General features: G+C 52.6%; 1 non-coding gene across 1 annotated transcript; it reads right to left on the reverse strand.

Moving 5' to 3' along the window:
* Positions 1 to 2,425: 2,425 nt before the first annotated feature.
* On the reverse strand, positions 2,426 to 2,502 carry TRNAN-GUU (transfer RNA asparagine (anticodon GUU)). The gene has a single exon. It is a non-coding gene; the product is annotated as a tRNA-Asn (tRNA).
* Between the last annotated feature and the right edge of the window lie 8,872 nt (positions 2,503 to 11,374).

Genomic DNA, 11,374 nt, shown 5'->3' on the forward strand with positions numbered 1-11,374 from the left:
GAGACAGTCGTGCTCCACTCTCACCACCATCACAACATATCTTCAAAGCTATCAGCCCAAAGGAAAAAAAGCACCGCACCACCACCGCGTGGGCTCGAACTTCCAACCTTTCGGTTAACAGCCGAACGTGCTAGCCGATTGCGCCAAGGAGACAGTCATGCTCCACTCTCACCACCGTCAGAACATTTCTTCAGAGCTATCAGCCAAAAGAAAAAAAGCACTGCACTACATCGGGTGGGCTCAAACCTCCAACCTTTCAGTTAATACCCCATCGCGCTAGCCAATTACGCCACGGAGACAGTCGTGCTCCACTCTCACCACCATCAGAACATATCTTCAAAGCTATAAGCGCAAAAAAAAAAAGCAACACACCACTCCCGGGAGTGCTCGAACCTCCAACCTTTTGGTTAACAGCCGATCGCGCTAGCCAATTGCGCCACGGAGACAGTCGTGCGCCACTCCCACCACCATCAGAACATATCTTCAAAGCTATCAGCGCAAAGAAAAAAGCAACACACCACTCCCGGGAGATCTCGAACCTCCAACCTTTCGGTTAAAAGCCCATCGCGCTAGCCAATTGCGCCACGGAGACAGTCGTGCTCCACTCTCACCACCATCAGAACATTTCTTCAGAGCTATCAGCGCAAAGAAAAAAGCAACACACCCCTCCCGGGAGAGCTCGAACCTCCAACCTTTCAGTTAACAGCCCATCGCGCTAGCCAATTGCGCCACGGAGACAGTCGTGCTCCACTCTCACCACTAACACAACATATCTTCAAAGCTATCAGCCCAAAGGAAAAAAAGCACCGCACCACCACCGCGTGGGCTCGAACTTCCAACCTTTCGGTTAACAGCGGAACGTGCTAGCCGATTGCGCCAAGGAGACAGTCATGCTCCACTCTCACCACCGTCAGAACATTTCTTCAGAGATATCAGCCAAAAGAAAAAAGCGCTGCACCACCATCGGGTGGGCTCGAACCTCCAACCATTCGGTTAACAGCCAATCGCGCTAGCCAATTGTGCCACGGAGACAGTCGTGCTCCACTCTCACCACCGTCACAACATTTCTTCAGAGCTATCAGCCCAAAGAAAAAAAAGCGCCGCACCACCACCGGGTGGGCTCGAACCTCCAACCTTTCGGTTAATAGCCGATCGCGCTAGCCAATAGCGCCATGGAGACAGTCCTGCTCTACTCTCACCACCATCAGAACATATCTTCAAAGCTATCAGCCCAAAGAAAAAAAAAGCAACACACCATTCCTTTGTGGGCTCGAACCTCCAACCTTTCAGTTAACAGCCCATCGCGCTAGCCAATTGCGCCACGGAGAGAGTCGTGCTCCAATCACACCACCATCACTACATATCTTCAAAGCTATCAGCCCAAAGAAAAAAAAGCACCGCACCCCCACCGCGTGGGCTCGAACTTCCAACCTCTCGGTTACCAGCCGATCGCGCTAGCCAATTGCGCCACGGAGACAGTCCTGCTCCACTCTCACCACCATCAGAACATATCTTCAAAGCTATCAGCCCAAAAAAAAGCAACACACCACTCCCGGGAGGGCTCGAACCTCCAACCGTTCAGTTAACAGCCGATCGGGCTACCCAATTGGGCCACGGAGACAGTCGTGCGCCACTCCCACCACCATCAGAACATATCTTCAAAGCTATCAGCGCAAAGAAAAAAGCAACACACCACTCCCGGGAGAGCTCGAACCTCCAACCTTTCGGTTAACAGCCGATCGCGCTAGCCAATTGCGCCACGGAGACAGTCGTGCTCCACTCTCACCACCGTCAGAACATTTCTTCAGAGCTATCAGCCCAAAGAAAAAAAAGCGCCGCACCACCACCGGGTGGGCTCAAACCTCCAACCTTTCGGTTAATACCCCATCGCGCTAGCCAATAACGCCACGGAGACAGTCGTGCTCCACTCTCACCACCATCAGAACATATCTTCAAAGCTATAAGCGCAAAGAAAAAAAAGCAACACACCATTCCCGGGAGTGCTCGAACCTCCAACCTTTTGGTTAACAGCCGATCGCGCTAGCCAATTGCGCCACGGAGACAGTCGTGCGCCACTCCCACCACCATCAGAACATATCTTCAAAGCTATTAGCGCAAAGAAAAAAGCAACACACCACTCCCGGGAGAGCTCGAACCTCCAACCTTTCGGTTAACAGCCGATCGCGCTAGCCAATTGCGCCACGGAGACAGTCGTGCTCCACTCTCACCACCGTCAGAACATTTCTTCAGAGCTATCAGCCCAAAAAAAGCGCCGCACCACCACCGGGTGGGCTCGAACCTCCAACCGTTCGGTTAATAGCCCACCGCGCTAGCCAATTACGCCACGGAGACAGTCGTGCTCCACTCTCACCACCATCAGAACATATCTTCAAAGCTATAAGCTCAAAGAAAAAAAGCAACACACCACTCCCGGGAGGGCTCGAACCTCCAACCTTTCGGTTAACAGCCGAACGCGCTAGCCAATTGCGCCACGGAGACAGCCGTGCTCCACTCCCACCACCATCAGAACATATCTTCAAAGCTATCAGCGCAAAGAAAAAAGCAACACACCACTCCCGGGAGAGCTCGAACCTCCAACCTTTCAGTTAACAGCCCATCGCGCTAGCCAATTGCGCCACGGAGACAGTCGTGCTCCACTCTCACCACCATCACAACATATCTTCAAAGCTATCAGCCCAAAGGAAAAAAAGCACCGCACCACCACCGCGTGGGCTCGAACTTCCAACCTTTCGGTTAACAGCCGAACATGCTAGCCGATTGCGCCAAGGAGACAGTCATGCTCCACTCTCACCACCGTCAGAACATTTCTTCAGAGCTATCAGCCAAAAGAAAAAAAGCACTGCACCACCATCGGGTGGGCTCGAACATCCAACCTTTCGGTTAACAGCCAATCGCGCTAGCCAATTGTGCCACGGAGACAGTCGTGCTCCACTCTCACCACCGTCAGAACATTTCTTCAGAGCTATCAGCCCAAAGAAAAAAAAGCGCCGCACCACCACCAGGTAGGCTCGAACCTCCAACCTTTCGGTTAACAGCCGATCGCGCTAGCCAATTGCGCCATTGAGACAGTCCTGCTCCACTCTCACCACCATCAGAACATATCTTCAAAGCTATCAGCCCAAAGAAAAAAAAGCAACACACCATTCCTGGGCGGGCTCTAACCTCCAACCTTTCAGTTAACAGCCCATCGCGCTAGCCAATTGCGCCACGGAGAGAGTCGTTCTCCAATCACACCACCATCACAACATATCTTCAAAGCTATTAGCCCAAAGAAAAAAAAGCACCACCCCGCCACCGCGTGGGCTCCAACCTCCAACCTCTCGGTTACCAGCCGATCGCGCTAGCCAATTGCGCCACGGAGAAAGTCCTGCTCCACTCTCACCACCATAAGAACTTATCTTCAAAGCTATCAGCCCAAAGAAAAAAAAAGCAACACACCACTCCCGGGAGGGCTCGAACCTCCAACCTTTCAGTTAACAGCCGATCGCGCTAGCCAATTGCGCCACGGAGACAGTCGTGCTCCACTCCCACCACCGTCAGAACATTTCTTCAGAGCTATCAGCCCAAAGGAAAAAAGCGCCGCACCACCACCTGGTGGGCTCGAGCGTCCAACCTTTCGGTTAATAGCCCATCGGGTTACCAATTACGCCACGGAGACAGTCGTGCTCAACTCTCACCACCATCAGAACATATCTTCAAAGCTATCAGCACAAAGAAAAAAGCAACACACCACTCCCGCGAGGGCTCGAACCTCCAAATTTTCGGTTAACAGCCGATCGCGCTAGCCAATTGCGCCAAGGAGACAGTCATGCTCCACTCTCACCACCGTCAGAACATTTCTTCACAGCTATCAGCCAAAAGAAAAAAAATCGCTGCACCACCATCGGGTGGGCTCGAACCTCCAACCTTTCGGTTAACAGCCAATCGCGCTAGCCAATTGTGCCACGGAGACAGTCGTGCTCCACTCTCACCACCGTCAGAACATTTCTTCAGAGCTATCAGCCCAAAGAAAAAAAAGCGCCGCACCACCACCGGGTGGGCTCGAACCTCCAACCTTTCGGTTAATAGCCGATCGCGCTAGCCAATAGCGCCATGGAGACAGTCCTGCTCTACTCTCACCACCATCAGAACATATCTTCAAAGCTATCAGCCCAAAGAAAAAAAAAGCAACACACCATTCCTGGGTGGGCTCGAACCTCCAACCTTTCAGTTAACAGCCCATCGCGCTAGCCAATTGCGCCACAGAGAGAGTCGTGCTCCAGTCACACCACCATCACTACATATCTTCAAAGCTATCAGCCCAAAGAAAAAAAAGCACCGCACCCCCACCGCGTGGGCTCGAACTTCCAACCTCTCGGTTACCAGCCGATCGCGCTAGCCAATTGCGCCACGGAGACAGTCCTGCTCCACTCTCACCACCATCAGAACATATCTTCAAAGCTATCAGCCCAAAAAAAAAGCAACACACCACTCCCGGGAGGGCTCGAACCTCCAACCGTTCAGTTAACAGCCGATCGCGCTACCCAATTGCGCCACGGAGACAGTCGTGCGCCACTCCCACCACCATCAGAACATATCTTCAAAGCTATCAGCGCAAAGAAAAAAGCAACACACCACTCCCGGGAGAGCTCGAACCTCCAACCTTTCGGTTAACAGCCGATCGCGCTAGCCAATTGCGCCACGGAGACAGTCGTGCTCCACTCTCACCACCGTCGGAACATTTCTTCAAAGCTATCAGCCCAAAGAAAAAAAAGCGCCGCACCACCACCGGGTGGGCTCAAACCTCCAACCTTTCGGTTAATACCCCATCGCGCTAGCCAATTACGCCACGGAGAAAGTCGTGCTCCACTCTCACCACCATCAGAACATATCTTCAAAGCTATAAGCGCAAAGAAAAAAAAGCAACACACCACTCCCGGGAGTGCTCGAACCTCCAACCTTTTGGTTAACAGCCGATCACGCTAGCCAATTGCGCCACGGAGACAGTCGTGCGCCACTCCCACCACCATCAGAACATATCTTCAAAGCTATTAGCGCAAAGAAAAAAGCAACACACCACTCCCGGGAGAGCTCGAACCTCCAACCTTTCGGTTAACAGCCGATCAGGCTAGCCAATTGCGCCACGGAGACAGTCGTGCTCCACTCTCACCACCGTCAGAACATTTCTTCAGAGCTATCAGCCCAAAAAAAAGCGCCGCACCACCACCGGGTGGGCTCGAACCTCCAACCTTTCGGTTAATAGCCCACCGCGCTAGCCGATTCCGCCAAGGAGACAGTCATGCTCCACTCTCACCACCGTCAGAACATATCTTCAAAGCTATCAGCCCAAAGAAAAAAAAGCAACACACCATTCCTGGGTGGGCTCTAACCTCCAACCTTTCAGTTAACAGCCCATCGCGCTAGCCAATTGCGCCACGGAGAGAGTCGTTCTCCAATCACACCACCATCACAACATATCTTCAAAGCTATTAGCCCAAAGAAAAAAAAGCACCGCCCCGCCACCGCGTGGGCTCCAACCTCCAACCTCTCGGTTACCAGCCGATCGCGCTAGCCAATTGCGCCACGGAGACAGTCCTGCTCCACTCTCACCACCATAAGAACTTATCTTCAAAGCTATTAGCCCAAAGAAAAAAAAAGCAACACACCACTCCCGGGAGGGCTCGAACCTCCAACCTTTCAGTTAACAGCCGATCGCGCTAGCCAATTGCGCCACGGAGACAGTCGTGCTCCACTCCCACCACCGTCAGAACATTTCTTCATAGCTATCAGCCCAAAGGAAAAAAGCGCCGCACCACCACATGGTGGGCTCGAGCGTCCAACCTTTCGGTTAATAGCCCATCGCGCTAGCCAATTACGCCACGGAGACAGTCGTGCTCAACTCTCACCACCATCAGAACATATCTTCAAAGCTATCAGCACAAAGAAAAAAGCAACACACCACTCCCGGGAGGGCTCGAACCTCCAAACTTTCGGTTAACAGCCGATCGCGCTAGCCAATTGCGCCAAGGAGACAGTCATGCTCCACTCTCACCACCGTCAAAACATTTCTTCACAGCTATCAGCCAAAAGAAAAAAAAGCGCTGCACCACCATCGGGTGGCCTCGAACCTACAACCTTTCGGTTAACAGCCCATCGCGCTAGCCAATTGCGCCACGGAGACAGTCATGCTCCTATCTCACCACCGTCAGAACATTTCTTCAGAGCTATCAGCCCAAAGAAAAAAAAGCGCCGCACCACCACCGGGTGGGCTCAAATCTCCAACCTTTCGGTTAATACCCCATCGCTCTAGCCAATTACGCCACGGAGACAGTCGTGCTCCACTCTCACCACCATCAGAACATATCTTCAAAGCTATAAGTGCAAAGAAAAAAAAGCAACACACCACTCCCGGGAGTGCTCGAACCTCCAACCTTTTTAGTTAACAGCCGATCGCGCTAGCCAATTGCGCCACGGAGACAGTCGTGCTCCACTCCCACCACCATCAGAACATATCTTCAAAGCTATCAGCGCAAAGAAAAAAGCAACACTCCACTCCCGGGAGAGCTCGAACCTCCAACCTTTCGGTTAACAGCCGATCGCGCTAGCCAATTGCGCCACGGAGACAGTCGTGCTCCACTCTCCCCACCGTCAGAACATTTCTTCAGAGCTATCAGCCCAAAGAAAAAAAAGCGCCGCACCACCACCTGGTGGGCTCAAACCTCCAACCTTTCGGGTAATACCCCATCGCGCTAGCCAATTACGCCACGGAGACAGTCGTGCTCCACTCTCACCACCATCAGAACATATCTTCAAAGCTATAAGCGCAAAGAAAAAAAGCAACACACCACTCCCGGGAGGGCCCGAACCTCCAACCTTTCGGTTAACAGCCCATCGCGCTAGCCAATTGCGCCACGGAGACAGTCGTGCTCCACTCCCACCACCATCAGAACATATCTTCAAAGCTATCAGCCCAAAGGAAAAAAAGCACCGCACCACCACCGCGTGGGCTCGAACTTCCAACCTTTCGGTTAACAGCGGAACGTGCTAGCCGATTGCGCCAAGGAGACAGTCATGCTCCACTCTCACCACCGTCAGAACATTTCTTCAGAGATATCAGCCAAAAGAAAAAAAGCGCTGCACCACCATCGGGTGGGCTCGAACCTCCAACCTTTCGGTTAACAGCCAATCGCACTAGCCAATCGTGCCACGGAGACAGTCGTGCTCCACTCTCACCACCGTGAGAACATTTCTTCAGAGCTATCAGCCCAAAGAAAAAAAAAGCGCCGCACCACCACCAGGTGGGCTCGAACCTCCAACCTTTCGGTTAACAGCCGATAGAGCTAGCCAATTGCGCCATGGAGACAGTCCTGCTCCACTCTCACCACCATCAGAACATATCTTCAAAGCTATCAGCCCAAAGAAAAAAAAGCAACACACCATTCCTGGGTGGGCTCGAACCTCCAACCTTTCAGTTAATAGCCCATCGAGCTAGCCAATTGCGCCACGGAGAGAGTCGTGCTCCAATCACACCACCATCACAACATATCTTCAAAGCTATCAGCCCAAAGAAAAAAAAGCACCGCACCGCCACCACGTGGGCTCGAACCTCCAACCTCTCGGTCACCAGCCGATCGCGCTAGCCAATTGCGCCACGGAGAAGTCCTGCTCCACTCTCAACACCATCAGAACATATCTTCAAAGCTATCAGCGCAAAGAAAAAAGCAACACACCACTCCCGGGGGAGCTCGAACCTCCAACCTTTCGGTTAACAGCCGATTGCGCTAGCCAATTGCGCCACGGAGGCAGTCGTGCTCCACTCTCACCACCGTCAGAACATTTCTTCAGGGCTATCAGCCCAAAGAAAAAAAAGCGCCGCACCACCACCGGGTGGGCTCAAACCTCCAACCTTTCGTTTAATACCCCATCGCGCTAGCCAATTACGCCACGGAGACAGTCGTGCTCCACTCTCACCACCATCAGAACATATCTTCAAAGCTATAAGCGCAAAGAAAAAAAAGCAACACACCACTCCCGGGAGTGCTCGAACCTCCAACCTTTTGGTTAACAGCCGATCGCGCTAGCCAATTGCGCCACGGAGACAGTCGTGCTCCACTCCCACCACCATCTGAACATATCTTCAAAGCTATAAGCACAAAGAAAAAAAGCAACACACCACTCCCGGGAGGGCTCGAACCTCCAACCTTTCGGTTAACAGCCCATCGCGCTAGCCGATTGCGCCACGGAGACAGTCATGCTCCACTCTCACCACCGTCGGAACATTTCTTCAGAGCTATCAGCCCAAAGAAAAAAAGCGCCGCACCACAACCGGGTGAGCTCAAACCTCCAACCTTTCAGTTAATACCCCATCGCGCTAGCCAATTACGCCACGGAGACAGTCGTGCTCCACTCTCACCACCATCAGAACATATCTTCAAAGCTATAAGCGCAAAGAAAAAAAAAGCAACACACCACTGCCGGGAGTGCTCAAACCTCCAACCTTTTGGTGAACAGCCGATCGCGCTAGCCAATTGCGCCACGGAGACAGTCGTGCTCCACTCTCACCACCGTCAGAACATTTCTTCAGAGCTATCAGCACAAAGAAAAAAGCAACACACCACTCCCGGGAGAGCTCGAACCTCCAACCTTTCAGTTAACAGCCCATCGCGCTAGCCAATTGCGCCACGGAGACAGTCGTGCTCCACTCTCACCACTAACACAACATATCTTCAAAGCTATCAGCCCAAAGGAAAAAAAGCACCGCACCACCACCGCGTGGGCTCGAACTTCCAACCTTTCGGTTAACAGCGGAACGTGCTAGCCGATTGCGCCAAGGAGACAGTCATGCTCCACTCTCACCACCGTCAGAACATTTCTTCAGAGATATCAGCCAAAAGAAAAAAAGCGCCGCACCACCACCGGGTGGGCTCGAGCGTCCAACCTTTCGGGTAATAGCCCATCGCGCTAGCCAATTACGCCACGGAGACAGTCGTGCTCGACTCTCACCACCATCAGAACATATCTTCAAAGCTATCAGCGCTAAGAAAAAAGCAACACACCACTCCCGGGAGCGCTCGAACCTCCAACCTTTCGGTTAACAGCCGATCGCGCTAGCCAATAGCGCCAAGGAGACAGTCATGCTCCACTCTCACCACCGTCAGAGCATTTCTTCAGAGCTATCAGCCCAAAGAAAAAAAAGCGCCGCACCACCATCGGGTGGGCTCGAACTCCAACCTTTCGGTTAACAGCCCATCGCGCTAGCCAATTGCGCCACGGAGACAGTCATGCTCCACTCTCACCACCGTCAGAACATTTCTTCAGAGCTATCAGCCCAAAGAAAAAAAAGCGCCGCACCACCACCGGGTGGGCTCAAACCTCCAACCTTTCGGTTAATACCCCATCGCGCATGCCAATTACGACACGGAGACAGTCGTGCTCCACTCTCACCACCATCAGAACATATCTTCAAAGCTATTAGCGCAAAGAAAAAAAAGCAACACACCACTCCCGGGAGTGCTCGAACCTCCAACCTTTTGGTTAACAGCCGATCGCGCTAGCCAATTGCGCCACGGAGACAGTCGTGCGCCACTCCCACCACCATCAGAACATATCTTCAAAGCTATCAGCGCAAAGAAAAAAGCAACACACCACTCCCGGGAGATCTCGAACCTCCAACCTTTCGGTTAAAAGCCCATCGCGCTAGCCAATTGCGCCACGGAGACAGTCGTGCTCCACTCTCACCACCGTCAGAACATTTCTTCAGAGCTATCAGCGCAAAGAAAAAAGCAACACACCCCTCCCGGGAGAGCTCGAACCTCCAACCTTTCAGTTAACAGCCCATCGCGCTAGCCAATTGCGCCACGGAGACAGTCGTGCTCCACTCTCACCACTAACACAACATATCTTCAAAGCTATCAGCCCAAAGGAAAAAAAGCACCGCACCACCACCGTGTGGGCTCGAACTTCCAACCTTTCGGTTAACAGCGGAACGTGCTAGCCGATTGCGCCAAGGAGACAGTCATGCTCCACTCTCACCACCGTCAGAACATTTCTTCAGAGATATCAGCCAAAAGAAAAAAGCGCTGCACCACCATCGGGTGGGCTCGAACCTCCAACCATTCGGTTAACAGCCAATCGCGCTAGCCAATTGTGCCACGGAGACAGTCGTGCTCCACTCTCACCACCGTCAGAACATTTCCTCAGAGCTATCAGCCCAAAGAAAAAAAAGCGCCGCACCACCACCGGGTGGGCTCGAACCTCCAACCTTTCGGTTAATAGCCAATCGCGCTAGCCAATAGCGCCATGGAGACAGTCCTGCTCTACTCTCACCACCATCAGAACATATCTTCAAAGCTATCAGCCCAAAGAAAAAAAAAGCAACACACCATTCCTTTGTGGGCTCGAACCTCCAACCTTTCAGTTAACAGCCCATCGCGCTAGCCAATTGCGCCACGGAGAGAGTCGTGCTCCAATCACACCACCATCACTACATATCTTCAAAGCTATCAGCCCAAAGAAAAAAAAGCACCGCACCCCCACCGCGTGGGCTCGAACTTCCAACCTCTCGGTTACCAGCCGATCGCGCTAGCCAATTGCGCCACGGAGACAGTCCTGCTCCACTCTCACCACCATCAGAACATATCTTCAAAGCTATCAGCCCAAAAAAAAAGCAACACACCACTCCCGGGAGGGCTCGAACCTCCAACCGTTCAGTTAACAGCCGATCGGGCTACCCAATTGCGCCACGGAGACAGTCGTGCGCCACTCCCACCACCATCAAAACATATCTTCAAAGCTATCAGCGCAAAGAAAAAAGCAACACACCACTCCCGGGAGAGCTCGAACCTCCAACCTTTCGGTTAACAGCCGATCGCGCTAGCCAATTGCGCCACGGAGACAGTCGTGCTCCACTCTCACCACCGTCAGAACATTTCTTCAGAGCTATCAGCCCAAAGAAAAAAAAGCGCCGCACCACCACCGGGTGGGCTCAAACCTCCAACCTTTCGGTTAATACCCCATCGCGCTAGCCAATTACGCCACGGAGACAGTCGTGCTCCACTCTCACCACCATCAGAACATATCTTCAAAGCTATAAGCGCAAAGAAAAAAAAGCAACACACCATTCCCGGGAGTGCTCGAACCTCCAACCTTTTGGTTAACAGCCGATCGCGCTAGCCAATTGCGCCACGGAGACAGTGGTGCGCCACTCCCACCACCATCAGAACATATCTTCAAAGCTATTAGCGCAAAGAAAAAAGCAACACACCACTCCCGGGAGAGCTCGAACCTCCAACCTTTCGGTTAACAGCCGATCGCGCTAGCCAATTGCGCCACGGAGACAGTCGTGCTCCACTCTCACCACCGTCAGAACATTTCT

This window comes from Rhipicephalus microplus, unplaced genomic scaffold, assembly GCF_043290135.1.
Source record: "Rhipicephalus microplus isolate Deutch F79 unplaced genomic scaffold, USDA_Rmic scaffold_116, whole genome shotgun sequence".
Classification (NCBI taxonomy): domain Eukaryota; kingdom Metazoa; phylum Arthropoda; class Arachnida; order Ixodida; family Ixodidae; genus Rhipicephalus; species Rhipicephalus microplus.